This window comes from Pan troglodytes, chromosome 17 (assembly GCF_028858775.2).
Source record: "Pan troglodytes isolate AG18354 chromosome 17, NHGRI_mPanTro3-v2.0_pri, whole genome shotgun sequence".
Lineage (NCBI taxonomy): Eukaryota > Metazoa > Chordata > Mammalia > Primates > Hominidae > Pan > Pan troglodytes.
In genome coordinates this window covers 77,670,049-77,694,507 of record NC_072415.2, presented here as the reverse complement: position 1 = coordinate 77,694,507, position 24,459 = coordinate 77,670,049, and the positions used below count along the sequence as shown (strand labels likewise).

The window sequence follows — 24,459 nt, the reverse complement described above, 5'->3', positions numbered from 1 at the left end:
GCAAACTCCACACAGACAGTGACCCCCAGACAAGAGTCAATTTTTTTCATCAAAAAGATATTGAATAATAATAATTTAAAAACGTTATTTGAGGACCTGCTGTACAGGCATGACAAAAAAATAAACAAAAGTACAAAATATAATAACCATAGTAACATAAATTGAGTGCTTATACAATAAAATGCCAAAAGTAACAATAGCAATAATAGTGACGACCCTCTATTGAGTGCTTTACCCATTATCAGGCAATGCGTTAAGGGCTGGCTATGCAAACAATGCACCTGCCATATTATCTGAACATATGTTCGTCTCCAGAAAATCATGGAGCCCAGACCAGGCACGAAGGCTCACACCTGTAAACCCAGCACTTGGGGAGGCCGAGGGGACCTAGACCCCCTTGAGATCAGGAGTTTGAGACCAGCCTGGCCAACATGGTGAAACCCCATCTCTACTAAAAATACAAAAATTAGCCAGGCATGGTGGTGGGTGCCTGTAATCCCAGCTACTCAGGAGGCTGAGGCAGGAGAATGGCTTGAACCCAGGAGTTGGAGGCTGCAGTGAGCCAAGATCACGTACTCCAGCCTGGACAACAGAGTGAGACTGGGAAGGAAGGAGGGAAGGAAGGGAGGGAGAGAGAGAGAGAGAAAGGAGAGGAGAGGGGAGGGGAGGAGAGGGGAGGAGAGGAGAGGGAAGAGGAAGGGAGGGGAGGGGAGGGGATGAAAAATTATGGAGCCCAAATCATGCAGTAGAGACTAGGATGCCTGAAGCACTGGATGGGAGCTGCTTTCTGGAGATATATACGCAGGAGGTCAGCTTGTGTTCTGAGCAGCCAAGCTGCAGGGGTTCAACCTCAATCAAGCTCACCCTTACCTTTCAGTGTTTAAAATGCATTTTCTCATTAAATCTCAAAATCCTAACGAGATAGGTGCTATTATCATACTTAATTTCACATATGCAGAAGCAGATGCTTACAGCATTGAAATACCTTTGTAATGTATTACAGATGCTCAAATACAAATTTGAATCTGGAATCCAGTTGTCTTACACCATAGTTTATGTTTTCATCTTCTTAGATTAATCGCAATTTTGTTAGAGACTATATTTCTCTCTTGACAAATACTCAGGAAACAAAAAAGTATGAAACATTTATAGTTGGTTTCATTTGCTAGAGATTTTGTTTTCATAAATTTCACCCAACTTTATTCTCTCCTACCCCTTCCATTATAATATAGCTAGATAATATTAGTTACAACTACAAATATACAAATATGTAGGTACAGCTTCTATATACCTACAGCATATAAAATACATTTGTCTCTGGAAGAAATGCATAAACATTAATTTTGTGATTATTATTCTATCTTTTCTTACTCTAGAAAATAATCTTTTCTAGAGTAAGAAGAGTTCCAGGCATAAGAGATTACAAAAGGATTTTCTGCTAGTTTCTTATTTATATTTTTTAGCTACATAGTAGTATAATACATATATTTATGAAGTACATGAGATATTTGGATACAGGCATACAATGTGTAAAAATCCTGTCAGGGTAAATGGGGTATCCATAACCTAAAGCATTTATCCTTTCATTGTATTACACACAATCAGATTATGCTGTTTTATTATTTTAAAATGTACAATAAATTATAGTTGACTATAGTCATCTATTGAGCTATCAAATACTAGATCTTATTTATTCTTTCTAACAATATTTTCGTACCCATTAACCATCCTCACTCCTCTTAGCTCTCCACTATACTTCCCAGCCTCTGATAACCATCATTGTACTCTCCATCTCCATGAGTTTTCATTTCAATTGTTTTCATTTTTTTGGCTCCCAGAAATAAGTGTTCTTACTACCTCTATTGGCTTGGCATTCTCTGAGATTTTTAATATTACTCTTGAGACATTTCTTCTCAATGCTTACTAACCATGCCATTATTTGTAAGACAAACATTTTCTCTCAGGTGAGTTTCTCATCACAGATATTCATTCTCTCTCTCTGTCTCTGTCTCTCTCTCTCTCTCTCTCTCTCTCTCTCATATCCTTTGATAAAATTGTGAAGGATGTTAATGGTAGTATGAGAAGGGTCAAAATGTATTAGAAAGAAACACCTACTTTCTACCTAAAATGTCTTCAGGAAGAAAACCTCTCCTGGCTGAGACCTAAAGATTGTTCCATATGAAAAATTCCTTCTGTTGATTAACTCACCATTTTTGCTGCCTTCTTATTGCTGCATGCACCGATTGCTGGAGCCGTGGTTATTAAATACCCAGAGTAAATATTTTAATCTTATTCAGTTAGGTTTGCATTGTTTTCTCATGGTTTCAGAAAGGGATTTTTTCACCAACTCCAGGCTGTAGTTTCCATAAATGTCATCTTAATTGACATCGAAAGAAAATTGACAGGTTGATGCGTGCAGCAAACCACAAAGGCCCGTGTATACCTATGTAACAAAATTGCACTTTGTGCACATGTACCCCAGAACTTAAAGTATAATTAAAGAAAAGAAAAAAAGTCTCAATATTTTACTTTTTAAAAAAAAAAAAAAAGATGGTACTGTTAAATCAAAAGGCCATGCCAGGTCTGCTGCCATGACAAGAATAGGCAGAGAGTGTCTTAAGGATTTTCCTTCTGCCTTTTTGGATTTTACTGACACTCTTTTTCAGCAACAGAGTTAGCAAAGATTATTTTAACCATCCAAGGAAAAATAGTGGATAGTTCTAGTTCTTCCAGTTCCTCAGCTTATGAGATAGAGAAACACAGCTGGCTACCTCTACCCATTTACATTATGTTTCTGATACGAGGGCACTTACAGACTATCCCCAACACCCAGCCTCTCCTGAGAGAAAAGAGCTACTTCCCATGTTCTTCTCTCACACTGCCTTAAGTTTCTGGGACTGTTGACAAATCATTGTGAGCTCATTTTGTTACAAACACCCTACCTTTCCTCAATGTAACCATTCCAGAGCACACCCATCTCCTAGTCTGAGAACACATCTGCTCCACTAGCCTAGCTCACTTATCCCATAGTCATAGAGAATATATGTCATCGGAGTCAGAAGTTCTTCCACTTTTGAGGTGGAGAAACTGCATGAGCACTATCCAGAGAAATCTGAGCCAGGTGACCTATCAAATGATAGTGCTATAGGACCAGAACTGAGTTTCTTTGCACATTTGATATACCACAATAAATCTTAACCTATTTCCTTGGAGTTGATTTCTTGGGAACGTGTATTTTAAACTCAAAAGTATTCACTGTCACTAGGAGATAGTCAATTATACAGACATGTTTTGCTCCATGTGTTTAGATTTATTTTAAATGACTTGCATTCTCTTTTCACAGAGATACCATTCCCTTATAAAGTGACTCCAAATATTGCATTTGTTCCTATTAATGCTAAATCTCTGGAAAATACATCATCATTCTGCTGAAATCAGATTTCTGACAATGTCTTTCCCATTTTGCCTGTCACTATGAGTTAGCTGGGTAATTCCAAATTATTCCCTATCTATTGGTTCAGATTTTCCTTTCTTCTTATCAGTCTTGTCAGAGAAACAAGATTCTTTTGCATACATTTATTTTCTGTTTTACCTGATTGCAACTTATACTCCATCTCTGAATCCTGTCGGTTTTCAATGTGTCCTTTTCTGTCAACAGTGGGCTTATATATCACCCAGAACAATAATTTTACATTTCTTCAAGTTTTTCTATTTTGTTCAATAAGATTACCCAATGTTTCCCACTGAAAAGGCACTTTACAGGCATAGCACTATTTATCATGTAAAATGTTTGATAGTACAATGCTGTTGATGTTTTCAATTGTTGTAACTTGTGATTATACAATCTACATTTCACTACTTCAATATTTCAAATTTACAGACTTCTTTCCTAAATATTTTATGTTTATATGCTGGTTGCATTTCTCAGAAAACATTCACATGCATTATTTTATTTGTTCATCACAATACCCAGTGAGTTAGGCAGACAGAGCAGATGGTGTGGGAATCACTCTTTATAGATGTGGAAGCTCTGACTCATGGAGGTTATGAGTGACAAAGTCACTCAGTTAGCAAACAAAAACACAAAAGTAAATTATATTATTTTTTAATATAGTAGTAAAATGATTTTGTTAATTATCATGCTCCCTACATATCAAGTCTACTGACGGCAAAAGAATGTGTCTTTAGAGTTATGAGGAAGGGACGTATTACTGATGGATGAGGGTTTTGGAAATAAAATAGAATTACTAGCTATAAGTAAACATGACAGAAGATTTACAATTTCGATAGTAAATAAACAATAGCATGCCTTGAATTTCATTTTTTAGAATCAACTATTATCATTCTATCTATATTCATGCATTTTTCAACAGTTTTTCATCGCCTACCATTTGCCCAGATTCTGATGATATATGGGTGAGCAACACCAAGACTGAAGACGCAAGACCTTATGTTCTAGAAGACAGATCACAAAAATAAAGTATACAATATTTTAGCAAATGCAAAGTGAAAAAAGAGGAGAAAAAAAGCAGAGGAAAAAAAATGAAGACAGAGGTGGTGCTTAGGAAGATAAGGCAAGGTCCTTCTGAAAGGTGGTATGGGAAATAATTTAAACAAGGAAAAAGCAAGCCATATGATAGTCTGAGGAATAAGCTTTCAAGGCATACTTCTTTAACTTGAATACATCCTACCTGCTTGGAACGCTGCCATAGTGTTACCCTTTCCTAAATCTGTTAGAATAGCATAAGAAGAAGTAGAGATTACAATTTTGGGAAAAGATGATCAGAGCTGGAGTTTGTTAACTAAATGTATATTTTTTGCGTTGTCCCATTTACATTAAGTGAGCATTTTGTATATAAAAATTGAGTAATATTACCACTGTTAATTCCTTGATTTGCGCTAGGTGGAAGACATGTGCTCCCCTTAATCCTCAGCAACCCACTTGAAGGTATCACTTTATAGATGATATAAATATGGCTCAGAGAAGTTAGGTGACTTGCTCTTGATAACTCACTGGGATACCAGACTTCCATGATTATTGGACAGTTGTCTGGAGTTTTAAATGCTGATACTTGCACTTAGTTCAAAAACTCTTTGTTACGGGGTAGATTCGGAAACTAAGCACTTCTAGTGTAGAGGTCTAAAGATATTGTTTTATTGGAGAGTGACTTACACATTTGTAAATATCCATAATGCATGTGATAATTGTATTTTTTACAGTAATAATTCATGACCTTTGGAAAAATGCTAACATGTAAGAAAGAAATGTATAATTACTAAAAATTATGTCATCAGCTAAAAATAACTTTTATAAGAAACTAATGAAGTAACCTATATTTCCTCCAAGGCTTTTTTGTACAAATATATACATATAAAGTAAATACATTTTTATAAAAATGAGTTCTTTTATATACTCCATATTACTTTTATTGAGGCTGTGTCTTTAATAGAGCTTTTATTTTTATGTTTATTATACTGTATTAATCTTGTGGTATTTAAATAACCAATTTCCTATTTCTAGACATCTAACTTGTCTCCAACTTTTGTTTTATAATGAATATTGCTGTCTTTCCATATACAATATTCTTCACTTATCAAATTATTTACTTCTATTATATTTTTCCTGATATTTCATTGTGATCCATTCTTTTCTTCTGGCTGTTTTCCATAACATAAGAAACTTCCTCTCATCCCAATCGTAGCAATGCTGAAAAGTTACATACTTTACCTAGGTGACGGACACATGTTTTATTATGAATTATTATTAGTAGTGGTAGTAGTAGTCGTCGTCATCGTCGTCATTGTCTTTCTTCTGTAAAGATACATTGGTTTGGTTGGGTGCAGTGGTTCACACCTATAATCCCAGCACTTTGGGAAGCCGAGGCGGGCAGATCATGAGGTCAGGAGTTCGAGACCATCCTGGCTAACAAGGTGAAACCCTATCTCTACTAAAAATACAAAAAATTAGCCAGGCATGGTGGCAAGCGCCTGTAGTCCCAGCTACTCAGAGGCTGAGGCAGGAGAATCGATTGAACCCGGGAGGTGGAGGTTGCAACAAGCCGAGATCGCACCACTGCGCTCCAGCCTGGGCGACAGAGCAAGACTCCGTCTCAAAAAAAATGAAAAAAGATACATTGACTTGTATGATATATTTCTGAATAATTTTTAAAGTCAAACTAACTTCAAATTTCTAGCAAATATAATTGGCAGGTAAATGGGGATTATGTTCTTAAAACACAGCAAATATGCAGTTCTATTTCTTTCATCTCTCTCTTTCTCTATAGTGCCTTTCTTCATTTACTCTAAATTTTCTCCCAAATCCTACTTGCATTGATATTGACTTTACTTCCACATCACCTTCCACATCTATTCATTCATCACCTCAGTAGGTCTCTGCCTCTTCAAAAGTGATTCAATCCAAAGTTCCCGGATATGTCTCATTTCTCTCCATATACAGCCAAGCCCCCGGTAATGAGATGACAAAGACAAGATTCCTCTCAATGGCTAAGGAGTTAAATGGCTAAGAAATTCATATGTTAAGATGTTTAATTCTCTTCCAAATAACATCTAAAATATCTTCATAATGATAGCATACCATAGAATCGATACGGGAGAGGGGCAGGGAAGAGCTGGGTAGAGAACTGCAGAGTCCCTGGTGAGGGCTCCACCCTCGAGCCTGTGCCCACGGACCTAAGTGAGGACAGGCACTTCTATTTTCACGGCCACATGTTGCATTTTCCAAGACCACTCTCGCTCGCCACGCCCCCCATCTTGTGCGCATATAAACCCGAGAGACGCTAGCGGGCACAGACACACAAGCGGCTGGACGTCGACGGCGGCAGAGGAGCAGAAGAGCACCCCGGCAGAGGCTGGCTGACCATCGACAGCAGGATGATATAGATGACGTGGAATTTCGCGGGGACGGTCAGAGGACAGGCCTGCAGCTGGGGGGCCCAACTCCAGAGGAAGACCACCTTCCCACTCCATTCCTCTTTGGGCTCCCCAACCACCTGGCTGAGAGCAACTTCTATCACTCAATCAAACCTTGCACCCGTCCTCCAAGCCCACGTGTGATCCGATGTTTCCGGTACACTAGGGCAAGAACCTGGGATACAGAAAGCCCACTGTCCTTGCAACAGGGCAGAGGGTCTAATTGAGCTGATTAACACAAGACGCCTGCGGATGGCCAAGCTGAAGAGTACACTGTAATACACGCCCATCAGGGCTTCAGGAGCTGTAAACACTCAACCCTCGACGCTCCATGGCGTAGGAGCCCACGCTTTCCACCACCTGCCCATCTGCCAGCTCCCTCTAAATGTTTGAGCAGTGTGGCTCCAAAGAAGGGAGCACGACCTGTAAGGAGAATAAGGGAAATCCTCCCATTTCAGAGATGAAAAATGTGAGAGGATTTCTGGAAACAGGAATCTGATATAGAGGTTTGAGGTGAATAGCTAGTGGTTGTGAAATTGTATACAAATCATAGCCCGATTTGACTGCACTGAAGTCAAACCTGACAACTAACTAGGGTAAATTTGTAGTTGGAGAAATACCTCTCTTAAATACAGAATTGGAAAGTATTGGAGATCTGAAAGCATGTGCTTTGTAAACATTTTTACTCCAAAAAAAAAAAAAAGCCGGAAAGCAATACAAAAGTAAACACGAAGAACAGCACTAAAAACTGTTCATACTTCCACTATATTTCTTTCTCCCTTTAAATGAATCTAAGAAATATTTTTCCCATGCAATCTATTTGAAAAAATCAATGATTAAGCAGGTAAGGATCTTCATGCAAGTGATAGGATTCTTGAATTAAAGACCTATTTGAGTTTCTCTTAAAAGTATAACACATTGTACTAATTTTTTCAGAGTTAAAAACTATAGGAATGTACACTTATGATAAAGTCAGAAAGGTAAAACGTAAGTGAAAACAGGGTACAAATATTAATACAAACCTATTTGAAATTTGGCTGTAAGTATCTATAGAAATCTTTCAAGGGAGGCAAGTCATATGCCCCAAATGTGAAGATCTAAATCTGAAGAACTTTGTACCTCATTTGTAATTCTGAACTTACTTACACATATGTTACGCACATATGTGTAAGTATGTATAATAACTATGGTTATCTGATTATCATAGAAAACTAGTGGTAGTAAGAGAGATTGCTATACAAAAGCTAACTACAAATAAATATCTATAATGGAAGCAACACATAAAATTACAAATCAGACAAATATTTTTCAGTGAGCACTGTAGTTTTAGGTAACCTATTAACAAAAATCTAACACTATTAGAGCCACCCTGTAATTTAACAGTAGAAAAACTTCTATCAGTAGTGATTATACTAAGCAACCAAGAGAACTATTAAGTTATCATTTGTTTATTTCAAAAGTAGCAGAAATATACTATCTATTTTGGTAATATATCTGTTCGCAATGGATAAAATAAGAAAAAGTTTAATACTAAAAAAAAGTAAATCTTCAGTTAGCTAGAAAGCTTAGCTTACAGAATTATTTCCTAAAGGTTTTGAGAAGCAAAGATTTCATTTAATGGAAAATAATTTGAATAACAATAAAATAATATGCCACAAGGAAAAACATGATTAAGTCCTTGAATGAAATATATAGGCAATTACTCTAGGTGCTCAGAAAAACATCAGTGTGATGAGAGGTTGACACTTATGATAGTTTTCAACTAGGTATTGAAGGATAGAGAAGATTTGGATAGGCAAATAAAAACAAGAAAATTTGATGGGAGGTTGGAATTGCAGATGCCTTATGCAGAATTTTAATAACTGCATTGCATATTTGAGAGGCAGAGAATAAAAAGCAGTAGCTGACACTTAAGAGTGTTCATATGTAGGAATGGTGAAATGTACGAACACGTGGGAAGAGTCTTTGAAATGTAAGATTGATGTCCTTTGTATTTCAACACTCAGGAAATAAGTTATTAAATGCTTTTCTTTATAGAGAAATGATGCAATAAAAACAGTACTAGAAGAATTGAAGGTGGCACTATTTAGGATGGGGAGAAATTCAATTGGTATAAAATGTACAGGGAAAATAATTTTGCAAGGAACAAGACTATCAAGAAAGATATTAATAGTAAGCTAGACATGAAATTGACAGTTTCCATGGGAATAGAAGGCAGGGAACGCTTCTCAGCCCCCGGAGTGTTCAGACGCGGCCCCACTTGTTTTGCAAATTAGGAATCTCAGAGAGGAGAGGCCAGTAACTTGCCCAAGGTCGCATCCCTAATCAATGCTGAGACCAGAGTAGCGTCCCAGTTCTCAGCCCAAAGATATTTTCTGTTTTGATACCTTTTCAAATTAGATTTAATTTTTTTCTAGAAAGCATTACCCTTGAGAAACCTGGCCAGAAGCCAAGAAATTGAGATTTCATTTCCTGAAATACCCAGAATTGTTTTCTTATTGCCACTTAACCTGACTGTGCCTTTTCCTACGCCTCTTAAAGTACTAAGAACGTTTCTGCTAGATAATGTTTGTTGAGGAGAAATGCCATTTTTCTAAGAATGAGGCAGTATAAATGTGACTTGCAAATGTAGCCTGTTGTGAAATACACAGAAATTGGACAATTTTCTTCATGTTGTCATGGATTTTTTCATGATTATAAAAGGAGATGTACATTATTCACAAAAATATGTTTTTCATAGTATATCAATTTAATCTCTAAGGAAACTTAGGTTTCCAGTAAGCCAGCAATAAATTTGTACTAACAAAATTAGAAGATGAATGCATATAATTACAAAGAACAAAAGGGATGTTATACAGACCATTTCCAACCTTTTATTGTCCAGTAACACGTACCTTCCCTTTTCTTCTTTTGCTGTGCTCCTCCGTTCATTTACTTTAGTGCTGCATCAGCAAAGGTCTTTTCATGAAAGCTGAACTAAGTCTGTTTTCTTCCCTGAGTTAAGATATCTTTAACCTGCTTTTTGCCAACACCAACACATTTTACCCTTTTTAGCGATTTGTTCTGTTTTCTATTTTGATCAGATTTTATTTGTGACAACGTAACCCGTTCTTCTGGAGGCATTATGTTTTGTTTCCCTCGGGCTTAGCTTCAATTATTTCTAAGATTCTTTCTTGGGGTTCCCTGTTGGATTATATCTCATTTTATGTTTATGCTTTCATTTGTTAATACCATTTGGTTTTATGACTGATTTTGCACCCCTAAATTCCCAGAGTCCCTCATGCAAAGTGAATGTTTCCTTTGTATCCTCAAGACAGTCCTCAAATAAAGTGCAACACTGATAATCTAAAAGGGGTCAGCAAGACGGACTTCAATGGCCTTTTCTCTGTTCTTTTAAAGCCATGTTTTTCCCCCAGGTGCTGTGTTTCTCTAATAGAGTTTTCAATTTACTTTATGCTGTTGTCTTTTTGTGATCTAGAAAGAGGGAGTATGAAATAAACCAAAACAGAGATTCCTATTAGAGCAGTACTTCGAGACACTGTTGTTATTATTGAACCCTGCTACGGGTTTATATTCTAACCTCTATTATTGCAGGCACATTTGTGGTTTGGTGCTTAATTATCTTGAAGAGTTCAATACAAGGAAAGGATCAACTTGACAGGTAGACAGGTCAAAGCAATGGAGAACCTCAGAGAAAGCAGAATTAGAGAGACAAGCCAGCTAGCTAATGCCTGTGACTAGGTAGTCTGTCAGCAGATAACAGGGCCCTGGGCACCCATCTAATAGATTGAAGATAGAAAGAAAGACAAGATCCACATTAACACAGAATAGGCTACTAATACACATATGTAGGGACATAGACACAATAATTAACTGAAGACAAAAACAAAACTAGGCAATAGCCCAGTTATTAAAACTAGAATATACATTAGAAAGGGTCTTGAGAATATGAGAGTCTCCCAGGTGTGGAATTTGGGTCACAATCATTTGAACGGTTATTAGTCATGGAAACCTGACCATGATGTCCCCGTAATAAGCTGTTCATTATTTCCTATTTTTCTAAGGTCAGGATTGGCCTAGAGTCTCGTGTGAGTCTAAATCTTCAGATGTGTTGAAATGTCCTAAATGCAGTCAGAAAAGGATGGAGAACTGACTACCTGGACATATCATGAGAAAGCATTCAATTTAAATACAAAGTTCAAGACAAAATGCAGAGGGAAAAACTACAAAACTAACTTGAAGAATAAATAAGTACTGGTAATCAAATGAAAACATGGAAAACATTAAATATGAGAGAATTATTCTAGAGTTCCCCTGATGAAAAATCACAACCATTTTCAATTAGTCTCTATACCACGAAAGACTACCGTTTGTTGGGTATAACATATTATTCCTGGCAATCTGACAGTACTTCATGTATAGAGTAGTATATCGGGGTAAGCAAATGCAGCCATCTGTGCATGAGTCTCTTCCCACTATTTCAAACAAACAGAACTGGAACAAGCTTCGCCCAAGTAGGCCTTTTGGTTGTCCTGAGTCCATGTCCAATGTGTATGGCCCTCTGGCCTTAACAGATTACCTCACGAGAGCTGTGAGGATGCCGGTAAACTGTTTCAGGATGTGGGTATTAAATCCCACAGTGTGGGTTTCACATCAAGATACTCCTCTTACTAGCCACACGACCTTAACTTGGAGCCTCAAATTCCTAATCAATAAACTGAAAAGTACATAATCTGCCTTATGAGGATTATAAAAGAGGACATAAGAAAAGTGCATGGGGCATATTAGTTGCAAAATAAAGTGTAGTTTTTCTTACCTTATGTAAGTATGAAATATATTGAAGGATTAAATATCTGTTCCTCCCTCTAAATGACAAAGGTGACTGCTTATGAAATAGTAGAACTCGCCAAAAAAATCCCAGACAAAAATACTATCCAGCTTAACACTAAAAGATCCTCCCACTAAAAATCAACAGCCCTGTTTTTTGCTACCTCTTACTGCTAACAGGCCTTCCCTATTGTTCTCTCAATACCCATGGCTCCCAATGGTAACCACAGCTGACCTTGGCAATGGATCCAGTGATTTGCAGAACTGTGCCCCTTCTCTGTCAGTGGTTGTTTTTAGTGACCACAATATTGGTGGAACTGGGTTCTTTTCGTGACAATGTCTATTCAAACTCATTTATGCATTGAAATGCTCAAAATATTTTTGAGCAATTACTATCGTTCTGGTAGAGTTTCAGATTCATAAGCTGCAATAGTAATAAAAGCAAGCAGAGTTCTAACTCTCCACAGTCAGATGAGGGACCCAACATTATCTGCCTATAAAGTAATAACTAAATTGGAAGTTACTTAATTTTTACATAACAGGTAGTCAAAAACAAAAGCAGCAGAGGCCTTTATAACACCTCTATCCTATCATTAATCTCCCAGGTCACCCTGTTCTCCATCGATGTCATTGTTATGGTATGGTTTTTATCCTCATTTTCTTTATTTTTATTTTTAATTATAAATTGACAAATTATAGTTGTATATACTTATGGGGTACAAAGTGATGTTATAGTTTATAACACAATGTGCAATAATTAAGTAAAGCTAATTATCATACTCATTACTTCAAATAGTTATTGTCAGGCCTCTGAGCCCAAGCTAAGCCATCATATCCGCTGTGACCTGCATGTATACGTCCAGATGGCCTGAAGTAACTGAAGAATCGCAAAAGAAGTGAAATTTAAATGGCCTGTTCCTGCCTTAACTGATGACATTCTACCACAAAAGAAGTGAAAATGGCCGGTCCTTGCCTTAACTGATGACATTACCTTGTGAAATTCCTTTTCCTGGCTCATGCTGGCTCAAAAAGCTCCCCCACTGAGCACCTTGTGACCCCCACTCCTGCCCACCAGAGAACGACCCCCCTTTGACTGTAATTTTCCTTTACCTACCCAAATCTTATAAAACGGCCCCGCCCCTACCTCCCTTCACTGACTCTCCTTTCAGACCCAGCCCACCTGCACCCAGGGGAAATAAATAGCCTTGCTGCTCACACAAAGCCTGTTTGGTGTTCTATTCACATGGACGCAAGTGAAAGTTATCATTTCCGTGGGGAGAACATTTGAAACTTAGTGATTTAGAAATGTACAATTCATTATTATTTACTATATTTGTCATGCTGTGCAATGTATCTCAAATAAAAAATACCTTAGTCCTTCTGTCTAACTGAGGCTTTGTACCTTTTGACAATCATCTCCCCAATTTCCCTACTCACTCAGACTCTGATAACCATCATTCTGCTTCTTTGAGTTTGATTGTTTTAGATTCCATATATATAAGTGAAAACATGCAGTATTTGCTTGGCTTATTTCATTTAGAATAATGTTCTCCAATACCAAACATGTTGCAATTTATACATTTTTTCTTTAAGTCTGACTACTATTTCATTGTGTGTATATATACCACATTTTCTCCATTCATCTGTTCTCAAACAACCCGCTAAAAAGAAAATAAATAATTTGACTAAAAAATGAGCAAGAAACCTGAATAGACATTTCCCCAAAGAAGACATACAAATTACCAACAGATACATGAAAAAACACTGTTCAACATCCCTAGTCAGTAGGAAAATGCAAATTAAAAGCACAATGAAATACCACCTCACACCTATAAGAGTGGCTATTATCAAAAAGAAAAAAGATAATAGTGAAAATATGGAGCGAAGGGGGCCCTTGTATTGAATGTAAATCAGTACAGCCATTATGGAAAACTGTGAAGGTTTCTCAAAAACTAAAAATAGAACTACCATATGATCCAGCAATCCCGTTTCTGGCTATTTACCCAAAGACTTGAAGTCTGTGTCCAGGAGATGTCTGCCCTCCTATCTTCATTGTAGTGCTATTCAAGACAGCCAAGTTGAAGTATTCTCATTTTCTTAAAATAGCTTTTCCAACTACCATTTTACTTCTCTATTTCAGGTAGGAGAAAAAGAATAACAAGAAAAGGAAGCTACGTGAGGAAAGCAAAACTTTCTGAAAAAGACCCAGCATATAGATTTAATTCTCATTGGTCAAAGTGTGTCGCCAGGCTACTGTTCTGCAAAGGATGCTGGGAATGCAGTGTTTCAGATGAGCACAGTGCTACTCCAAAGAAAACTAGATTTATTTTAATAAGACAGAGAGAGTTGGTAGTGAGTAGACAACTAGCGGTTTCTGTCACATCACGCATCACCACTGTGGAGATAAGAACCTAGTAAAAACAAAGTAGTTCCACGAGCTGGTCTAACCTAATTAAATAATTCTCCATATCAACTAAGTCTTATTCAAGAATGGTTAGAAGTGCAGATTCAGGAATCTGACTTACGAGTTACCCTAGCTTTGCCATTTCTTAGCGCTGTGATTTTGGACAAGGTATTTAACCCGACTTTCTCATTTTTAAAAATAATAATAGACCCTGGCTCATGGTGTTGTTATGAGGATTGATTGGATGTATACAAGTTGGGCATTAAAACACTGACTGGAACTAATAAGCATTTACAGTATTCACTGTATTTCATATTAATCAAGTAGCCTATATTTGTATTACTCTGGTTTCCCACATATATTTCTCTACTGGACAAAAAAATGCATGGACCATTGATGGGATTAATTCGTTTTGACCTTGTTATGTCTTCATTGTACTTTAATCCATTTACTTCTCTAGCGTTTCTGTTTTCTGTGAATTTAATAACAGTGCATTTGAGGAAACCAAATCAATCTGTCCAACATAAAATTTCTGAACCTGTAGAGCTGAGAAACGAGGTTCTCAGTGGAGTAAAAGCAATCTGCAAGGCTTGGACGCTTAAATTGTAGTAATAATAACCAGCATATTGCTTGTCTCTTTTTCAACTATGGGAACCTTATATTCCTTTTATTATCTTCTTCTTATAAATACTTATGAGGTCTTAATTAACTCTCTCTTTAAAAGGCTTTAAAATATTCAGCCCAAAGACCCACAATAAGCCAGAGGGTGATGGGAGGGGTGTTGTCAGTTCTGCAATTCTGAATCTGGTTCTGCCACTGAAGCTCTGGTGGGAAATCTACAATCTACTCTCAGTCGTTACGTTTCCGGACAGCTGCAGAATACCCAATATGAGCCCTTAGCTACCAGACACTTTGCCCTTTTCAAGCCCATGGCTATCTCTTTATTGCATTACAGCTGCACAACTCTAAACCAATGAGTTTTCTTGAGCTTGAATTACTACTAGCTAGTGAGGTAAAAACTGGGGAGAACAGAGAAGCATGTTTATTTTTTTTTTCCTCTTTAGAGATTGGCCTGACAGTCCGGGTGCAGTGTCTCATGTCTGTAATCCCAACACTTTGGGAGTTGAGGCGGGTGGATCACTTGAGGTCAGGGCCTCAAGACCAGCCTGGCCACCATGGTGAAACCCCATCTCTACTAAAAATACAAAAATTAGGCCGGGCGCGGTGGCGCACGTCTGTAATCTCAGCGCTTTGGGAGGCCGAGGCGGGCGGATCACGAGGTCAGGAGATCGAGACCATCCTGGTTAACACGGTGAAACCCGTCTCTACTAAAAAATATACAAAAAAATTAGCCGGACGCGGTGGCGGGCGCCTGTAGTCCCAGCTGCTCCTGAGGCTGAGGCAGGAGAATGGCATGAACCCGGGAGGCGAAGCTTGTAGTGAGCCGAGATTGCGCCACTGCATTCCAGCCTGGGTGACAGAGCGATACTCCACCTCCAAAAAAACAAACAAAAAAAATTAGCTGGGTGTGGTGGCACATGCCTGTAATCCCAGCTACTTAGGAGGCTGAGGCAGGAGAATTACTTGAACTCTGGCGTTGAAAGTTGCAGTGAGCCAAGATCGCATCACTGCACTATAGCCTGGGTGACAGAGCAAGACTCCATTTCAAAAAAAAAAAAAAGAGAGAGAGAGAGAGAGAGATTGGCCTGGGCTTTGGAATAAGAGTTACTTAATTGCCCTTTGGTTTGAAAAATCTCAGTTGCCAATTCCTAAGTAAAGATCACCATGTGCTAACTGCAAATTACGTATCTTGAATTCTAGAATTCAAGTGTGAACCATTAGCCATCAGGGACACTTTCTTTCTTACCACTTCGTCATAGGTAGGAGTCATTCAGTATTTTTCAATAAATATTATAGGCACATGGATGGGACAATTCTCCATTGTTTAGAATTCCTGGCCTCCAATCACTAAGTGCAATTGTTCTGTATCAGGTAGCTATTGCTGCATAATTAACCACTACCAAATACAGTGGGGTAAAATAATAAATATTTCTCAGGCTTTGAAGGTTATTTCTGCTAACTCTGCTGATCCCAGATGGGCTTGCTCATGTTAATTAGTTGTCTCTGCAAACAGGAAAGACCATGAGATACACATACACATACACATACACATACATATGTACATATATAAATATACGTATGCTTTATATACTTCTATGTATTTAACAAAACAGCATAACTGTATGTGTTTTTCCACAACTTGTGATTTTTACCTGGTATTTTAAAAAAAATTTTAATTTATAACTTTCTGTGGTTTAACTATCTGGGTTCAACCGAGTTTTCTCATCTAGTTTTGTGATTTGGCCTAATTATTTAATTTTTATAAGCTTCAATATTCCCATTAATGAAAGAGTACAATAGCTACTACCACAGGATAAAATAAAATCCTCTATATGAACCCTGCATACAGTCTGACACATAATAAAGTTTGTTTTGTTTTGTTTTTTGAGACTGAGTCTCAGTATTTTCTCTCAGGCTGGAGTGCAGTGATGCAATCTCAGCTCACTGCAACCTCCACCTCCCAGTTCAAGTGATTCTCTGCCTCAGCCTCCCAAGTAGCTGGGATTACAGGTACCCGCCACCATGCCCAGCTAATTTTTGTATTTTTAGTAGAGACGGGTTTCACCATGTTGGCCAGGCTGGTCTTGAACTCCTGACCTCAGGTGATCCACAAGCCTCGGCCTCCCAAAATGTTGGGATTACAGGCGTGAGCCACTGCGCCGGGCCATAAAGTTTTAATAAGTGTTATTAATAACCACTGAGGCTGATAGGCTTGTCTAGGATATTCAGCAATAAAAGAAATGCAACCAGTTTCAACATTTGGCACATAATGAAGTTTCAAAAGTGTTATTGATAACCACGGAGACTGATGGACTTGTCTAAGATATTTATCATTAAAAGAATTGCAACTATCTTCAATATTTCAATAGTAGGCTAGTTTCTGCTTAGTTCTCTTTAAAAAACATTATTAAGTTTATAACTTCACACTTACAGAGAAGTTGCTAGAGCGTTTAGGTTTCTTTTAGATTTCTTTTATCACTGATTATCAAATCAGGGACTTCCTCCCCTAGATTAATAATAGCTGTGGCCTATTTCTTAAAGTCTGAAAAAGGTTCAGTATTTAGGAAGCTTTTGTTTCTTGGCATTTTTTTCTTTCTTAGAATAACTCTGCTTTGTCAATAATACCATTTTTACAATGAAAGATTTGATTTTTTTATTATTTGGAGGAGTTACATTGGAATTAGTAACTAAAGTTTTTGTCACTTTCCCTCTCAATCAAAAACTCTCATTTAAACAGTTTTCTTTTTGTATTCATCACACTTTCTTTTACCACATAGTTTTCTGTATTTTTAAACGTTATTGTTGACCCAAGGCAAGGAAAATATAAAAAATACTTTTTAAGAAAATAAATATTATACATTTGGGGGTTAACCTTTCTACTTTGTCAATAATTCATTAATGATCAATGTTTAAGCAACAAAAAAACCTTTCACTTCATTTTAATAATATTCAGCTTTTGATTTGAAATAACTCTATCTTAAATTTTTTATTATTTTATTTTGTTCTAGAAAATGATGTTGCATTTTAAAAGTCTGATCCCAGTCTAATTTGCTTCCCTTAGCTAATCATTTTTGTTTGCCTTTATTTTTACTTTTATGCTTTCAGAAAAAAATGAGAACTTTTTTTATTTTCTTGATTTTTGTCCAAAATGTGCTTTGTTTGTTTTGTTTTGATCCTTCTCTTATCCATGTTTAGCATTCTGTTAATATTTTCAACCTGAAAACTTTTTTTCAGCTTAGCAATTTCTTCTTTAAATATTTGATCATAAACTATTAGTAATTATGGAACTACTAACTTTAAACTTCTTGACTCTTAATTTTATATACATACACTTTTTCTCATTTATTTATTTGTCTTATATCTTTCCTGAAATCATCCTTCTGTGCTATCTTCAGAATCTCTGATTGCCTTGAATTTTCAACTATTATTCAGCCCAGATATATTTTACATATTTGAATGCTATATTCTGATTTGCAAAAAAATCCACTTGTTTCTCTTTTATAATAATTTTATGCTTGAGATTTATGCTCTTTTATAATAATTTTCCATATTCTCTATATGATCTGTGAGGTTAGCTGTTGTTACTTATTTTGTTTTGTCATTATTGTTGAATTTAGAGCATTGTTGGATTTCTAAAAGGCCGGGCTTTCTGTTTACATTTATGATTGGGCATCCCAATTGATCAACTATCAATATGATCAGTATTGATAGACAGACTCTCCTGCCTTAGTAAAGGTAAAAATCTCTTTATCCTGGCAGTGAATTGATATTTTTCCAGGAAAGGGAGAGTGAAACAAGGGATTGGAAACATTAGGCTCAGTAGGATTTTCTTTAGGATATGCAGATAACTTGTCTTCCAGCTGCCAGTATCATGGCCCATGGCAAGAGTGAGGATAGGAGGAAACTGCTTCAAGGACTGACCTGGGAATTTCCTGGGAATAAACTCTACTTTAGATAGTTGTACTTATAGTGCTTTAACCTAGAATTAAAAATGCAGTGTCATTTTTTTCTGCAAAGAGGTATACAGAGATTCTCTTAGCCCTTTAATGGTGTAGCTAAGCACCTGACTCCATTCACGGGATGAGTCCCAAGATTTTCTAGGAAAACTTCCTGTTTTCAAAATTTCTCTCTTATACTCAGTGAGTATCAGAAAATCCATAGTTCTTAGAGTTTTGCCAGCAGTCTGATCCCACTAGATATATATTTTACAGGGCACCTTACTCTTCCTTTTTAATTAATAGCACAATTCCCAGATTTCCAGTGTTGTGATGGATTTATTTTATTTCATTTCAATGGCATTTGGCAATATAGAAAAGGTAAATACATTTTCCACAAATGTGTTTATACTTATTCATTAAGGTTATTTTATATTATTTGAACATGTATAGTTTATTAAAAGTCAAAAAACATGACAAGTATAAATATCCTTTTATCAGAGTTTTAATCTAATACTACCAGATACTCAGAAATTTAAACATCGAATCTATGTCCTTTTCATTTGAAATTGGTTAGTTCAAACAAGATGGCTTAGTCTGAAATGAGCTTTTTTTCCAAAAGTTGACATAAGTAGAACCTCTGAAATTTATGTTTCCTATGTACATGTGTGTTAGCGAGTTACAAAGGAATTCCCTATGACCTCATAATAAAATTATTTAAATCTGTTACTTAAAAATGTATTTTATTGTGACATTGAGTTTTAGGTAAAGTCGTTTTTAAATAATCACAGTGCAATAATAACAAAGTAGTTATTAGAGATCTTCATATTAATTCTCCTGATTTGCAGATGAAGAAACTCAAAACCCTCAAGGTTGAAGAAATGATGTTAGTCACTGGTAGAGTACCTGTATTAAGCTAAGCTACTACTCTATAAATTCTACCCAAAAATAAAATTTCTGGGGCAACTTAGGGGATTAATACAAAGGTCTACTTTTTCTTAATCCAATCCAACGTAAACTTAAAATCAAATTAATCTAGTTACAATTATATTTTCAAAAGTGTGATTATATTTATATATTTATTTGTTCATTTATTTATTTTTGTGTATAGAGACTACTATTCTCTAAAGTTTTATTCTGGGAAGATTGAGTTCAAGAAATTTGAGTACTAAAGTCTTTCGGTTTATTTAGCTCATGCTATGGATTGAATTGTGCCTCCCCCCCAAATTCATATGTTGAAACACTAAAACCCACTACCTCAGAATGTCACTGTATTTGGAGATAGGGCTTTTACAGAGGTAAATAACTTAAAATGAGGCTGTAAGGATATACTCTCATCCAATCAGATTGCCATCCTTATAAGAAGAAGATACTAGAACACATTGAGAGATAGCGGGTGTGAACATGCACAGAAAAACCGTGTGAGAACACCAAGAGGGCAGCGTCTTCAGGCTAAGCAGAGGCATCCAAGGAAACCAGCCCAGCTGGTGCCTTTATCTCCAACTGCCAGCCTCCAGAATGGTGAGAAAATAAATTTCTGTTGTTTAGAACACTGCACCCAGTCGGGCTGTGGCAGCCCTAACAAACTAATACACCTGGGGACATCAACTGATATAATTATAGCAAGAACCTGTTAAATTTTAATTTGGCAAATATTGTATATAGAATATTTAAAAATTAATTAATTAAAGTTTCTCAGTGAAGCAACAGGTGAATAGGTTCTGTAGAATTGTGGTTAGCTTAAATTTTAACATTTTTTCTTGCTGATTCTTTAAAGATACTGCAATCTCACTTCACCTATTTAAAAATAAACTATACAGCAACTCACCCTACTGCATCACTATCATTAAACAGAACATTTAAGAAAAAAAAAGTAGAGCAAGATACCTCTCAGCACTCACACTATATGTCACAAAATATGTACACAGTTTAAATATTCTACCCATGAAGAGTCTCACAGAGACACTATTATTGACTCTTACATTAAACACAATCTAGACATGGTTAAATGGTTTCTGAATTGACAGCACTGCATAACATCAAATTAAAAGTAGGGAGCTGGACAAATACAGAATGGCATGCTAACGGTTATCCAGTGCAATTTGCATCATTACATTAATTTTAAAAAGCAGAAATTGTAAAAATCAGGTTTCATTTTTATCAGCCACTATATTTAAAATTTTACTCATTAGTACCCTTAAAACTTGGTGCATGATTTCATTTCAGTGGAAACTTATGATTTATAATATTGTATATTTACTGTTTTTATTTTTTAAAATATATGTTGAATTACATATAAGATGTAACCTTCAGTAAACAATAAATTTTCAAATATTAATCATTCTGAAGAGCCAAAGGTGTATTTCTACATGGTTAAGAGTTTAAGAAAAAATTACCTATGCTAATTTTGAAAGACTTTATTCTAAAAATCTATTATTTTTTTGGTATCATAAACAGTGTACAAAATATAATTATATGTCTTCTTATCGATCTCAGATTATCATCATGGACATCAATTATTAAACCATATATGCAGTGATTTATTATAGAGCTATCATAATGTGCACCTCCATATTACCCCTCTCCCCCTTCCTCTTTTCTCTATATCATCTATCTCACAGAACTCATTTAATATATTTAGATTCAATTACACACACACACACACACACACACGCACTCATGCACACACACATATATACCTGCTTTCTCATTCACCCACATTTCATTTCTGATTTCAGATTCTGGGGTTCTCATAGATAGAATAAGGACAGCCAACATCCATAACCCTAAAATGTTTAATAATAAGTCAGAAAGACAAAACAATAAATGTGGCAGAAGGTTTTCATTAGCTTTGATAAAAACATGGATAACTATTTAGTTCTAAACTGAGTTGCTCTGAACTCTTTAAATGACAAAAGTAGAAGAAATTGAAAAACCTTGAGCATCAATTTAGACTCACAAATACATTGCAGCACTATATATAAATATTAAATATACTGTTTATGCTCACAGATTCATTGCAACACTAAACAGACTTATAAAATAATTTTTCAGCACAGAAAAATAAGTAGTTATGGAAATAATGTGGAAATCTTCACAAGGAGTCTAAGCCTGCTTAGATAATGGACGCACTCCAGCCCATCCACCAGACTGAAGGCTTTCTTTTGCCATCCAACAGTTTAGGAATTTTTTTATATACATAACAAAAAGATAGAACTGCAAATGACCAAGGAAAGCTTTAAGTAAATGTTTTAATGCAATTTTGGCAAAGCATGCCTACATGGGGGGAAATGCAGCTGGATATTTTTCTTTCATCTTTAATTTTAGGCCAGTTTTATTAGAGAAAAGAAAGTTCTTGGCAAGCCTGGAAGTCTTTTCTTAACCCAATTCTGTTAAACACTTTTCATGTTGACTTAATGCTGGAAAAATTTTGATAGAACAGACGTGGGAGAGAAAGATAAAGAAAGATCTATTTTCAATGAAGGATCTGCAAACTGTACCAATGAAGAGATTTTTTTAAAAAGGGAGGTGGTGTCTGTAGTCTGTGTGCATGTGCAACATACAAATCTAATCTTTTCCCTCCCATGCTACAATTCATTTACTGGCTTCCACTGTTCTTACAATTGCTTTTTCTTTGCCCCCTTAACTATGGCCACAAAGCTCAACATGACGTGACACATGACATTTTCATCAGCTTTCTGAGCACAAGTCACAATAGATTTTTTTTTTGATTACTCAAAATCACCCTGCACCTAATGGCCTTAGGGCCACTGCCTGGAATTTATTTTGCTGGAATCCTTTTTCTCCCACCCACACCTAGGTAATGCGTAACCATCCTTCATGACATATTCAAGCATCACTTCTGAAACTTTAAGAACTTCCTGAACTTCCCCTGTCAGAGGTCCTCACAACCATTCTGCATTCCTTTATGTCAGTAGAATTTGAATTAAATTTGGATTGAATAATGCACTATGTTAAATGATACCACTGTTAAATTCCATACTCACCCTACACAGGAATGTATTTCTACAAGAGCAAGAACTGTGTTTTTCTTGATCACCACTGTGGTGCTGGCTTATATTTTACTGATACAGTGAGGACAATCAATAAATGCATGTTAATGAATAAGAGAATGGTACAAAGGGCAGGAAGCAACAAAATTATAGGTGAGAAGAGTACATGTAATGGAAAAATCAGCTGTCCTAACACAAGATAGGAAAAGTTATTTTCATAGTAATAATCCTTAAACTTACCTAGGGTTTAAGAAAACTAGAATTCATTGTATGTCCAGAGAAGTGCTGTATTAGTCAGGGATCTCTAGAGGGACAAAACTAATAGGATAGATGTATGTATCAAGAGGAGTTTCTTAAGGAGTCTTGAGTCACAAGATGAGGTCCCACAACAGGCCAACTACAAGCTGAGGAGCAAGGAAGCCAGTCTGAGTGCCAAAACCTCAAAAGTAGGGAAGCTGACCCTGCAGCGTTCAGTCCGTGGTTGAAGGTCCAAGAGTCCCAAAGCTGAAGAACTTGGAATCCGATGTTTGAGGGCAGGAAGCTTTCAGAACAGGAGAAAGGTGGAGGCCAGAAGACTAAGCCAGTCTAGTCTTTCCACGTTCTTCTGCCTTCTTCTATTCTGGCCACACTGGCAGCTGATTAGATGGTGCCCACCCAGATTGGGAGTGGGTCTGCCTTTCCCAGTCCACTGACTCAAATGATAATCTCCTTTGGCAACACGCTTACAGACACACCCAGAGACAATAATTTGCATCCTTCAATCCAATCAAGTTGACACTCAATGTTAACCATCACAAGTACCAAAAACAATCTTATTTGAACTATATTATGAATAGATTTTACCATACCTGCAACAGCATGAATCTTTAATTCTAAATCCCAGAATTAAAGAAAACATTAAAATACTAAAGAAAGGCAGAGGGTGATGCTATATGTCATAGAGTAATAGCAAGAGAATTTGGTAGATACAAAAGCATTTCCAAATATCTGAAGAGCTACTATGAGAAAGGGGTTTAGACTTATTCTTTATAGCTACAGAAAACAAATGGAATAAACGTGTGGTTCAAAAAAAGAAAAAATATTAAAAATGTAAAACCAGTCAAAATTAGCTAGTACCTTCTGGGATATTGAGCTCCTCCCACATAAATCCCTGCAGCACTGGTTACATGACCAAGCATGCATCTAGGATCTAGACTAGGAGGATCCGGGAGGAGATAAGTTCTGAAGTTGTTATTTTGACAGTCACATTTGACATGAAAAAATGTTGGTAATTCTTACAATTTCAAAGATTCTCATAAAAAACTTAACAGCAGGCTATAAATCTTTGCCCATGTAAATTATATATACAAACCTCCACCCCTGTCTTACCATGAGCTATTAGGAAGAAAGCAAATTTATGTTTTAAATGAACATCAGTATTAAAATTAGGTTACAGAGATAAGGTATTTGAGTAACGTCCCACGGTTTGTACTATATTTGAATTAATGTCATTTGAAAGTTGTCGTTTAAAAAATAAAAAAGATGTCTGTACCAGTTCTTCTGGAAATTTTACTATTGTAGGAACACGATTATGAACTGAGCCAACTGATTCCATATGCTCCTGGAGAACTGCCCATTAGCATATGTCAATGTCTAGAAATTTTTGTTGGGGTATCTACATTTCTTGAAAAGATTTTCAAGGCCAGGTGCAGTCGCTCATGCCTGTAAGTCTAGCACTTTGGGAGGCAGA

At 36.4% G+C, this 24,459-nt stretch overlaps 1 long non-coding RNA gene across 1 annotated transcript in view; it reads right to left on the bottom strand.

Moving 5' to 3' along the window:
* The window catches only part of LOC134808625 (uncharacterized), a 380,342-nt gene that overhangs the window by 253,164 nt on the left and 102,719 nt on the right, over positions 1 to 24,459 (bottom strand). The gene's annotated exons all lie outside the window — the stretch shown is intronic.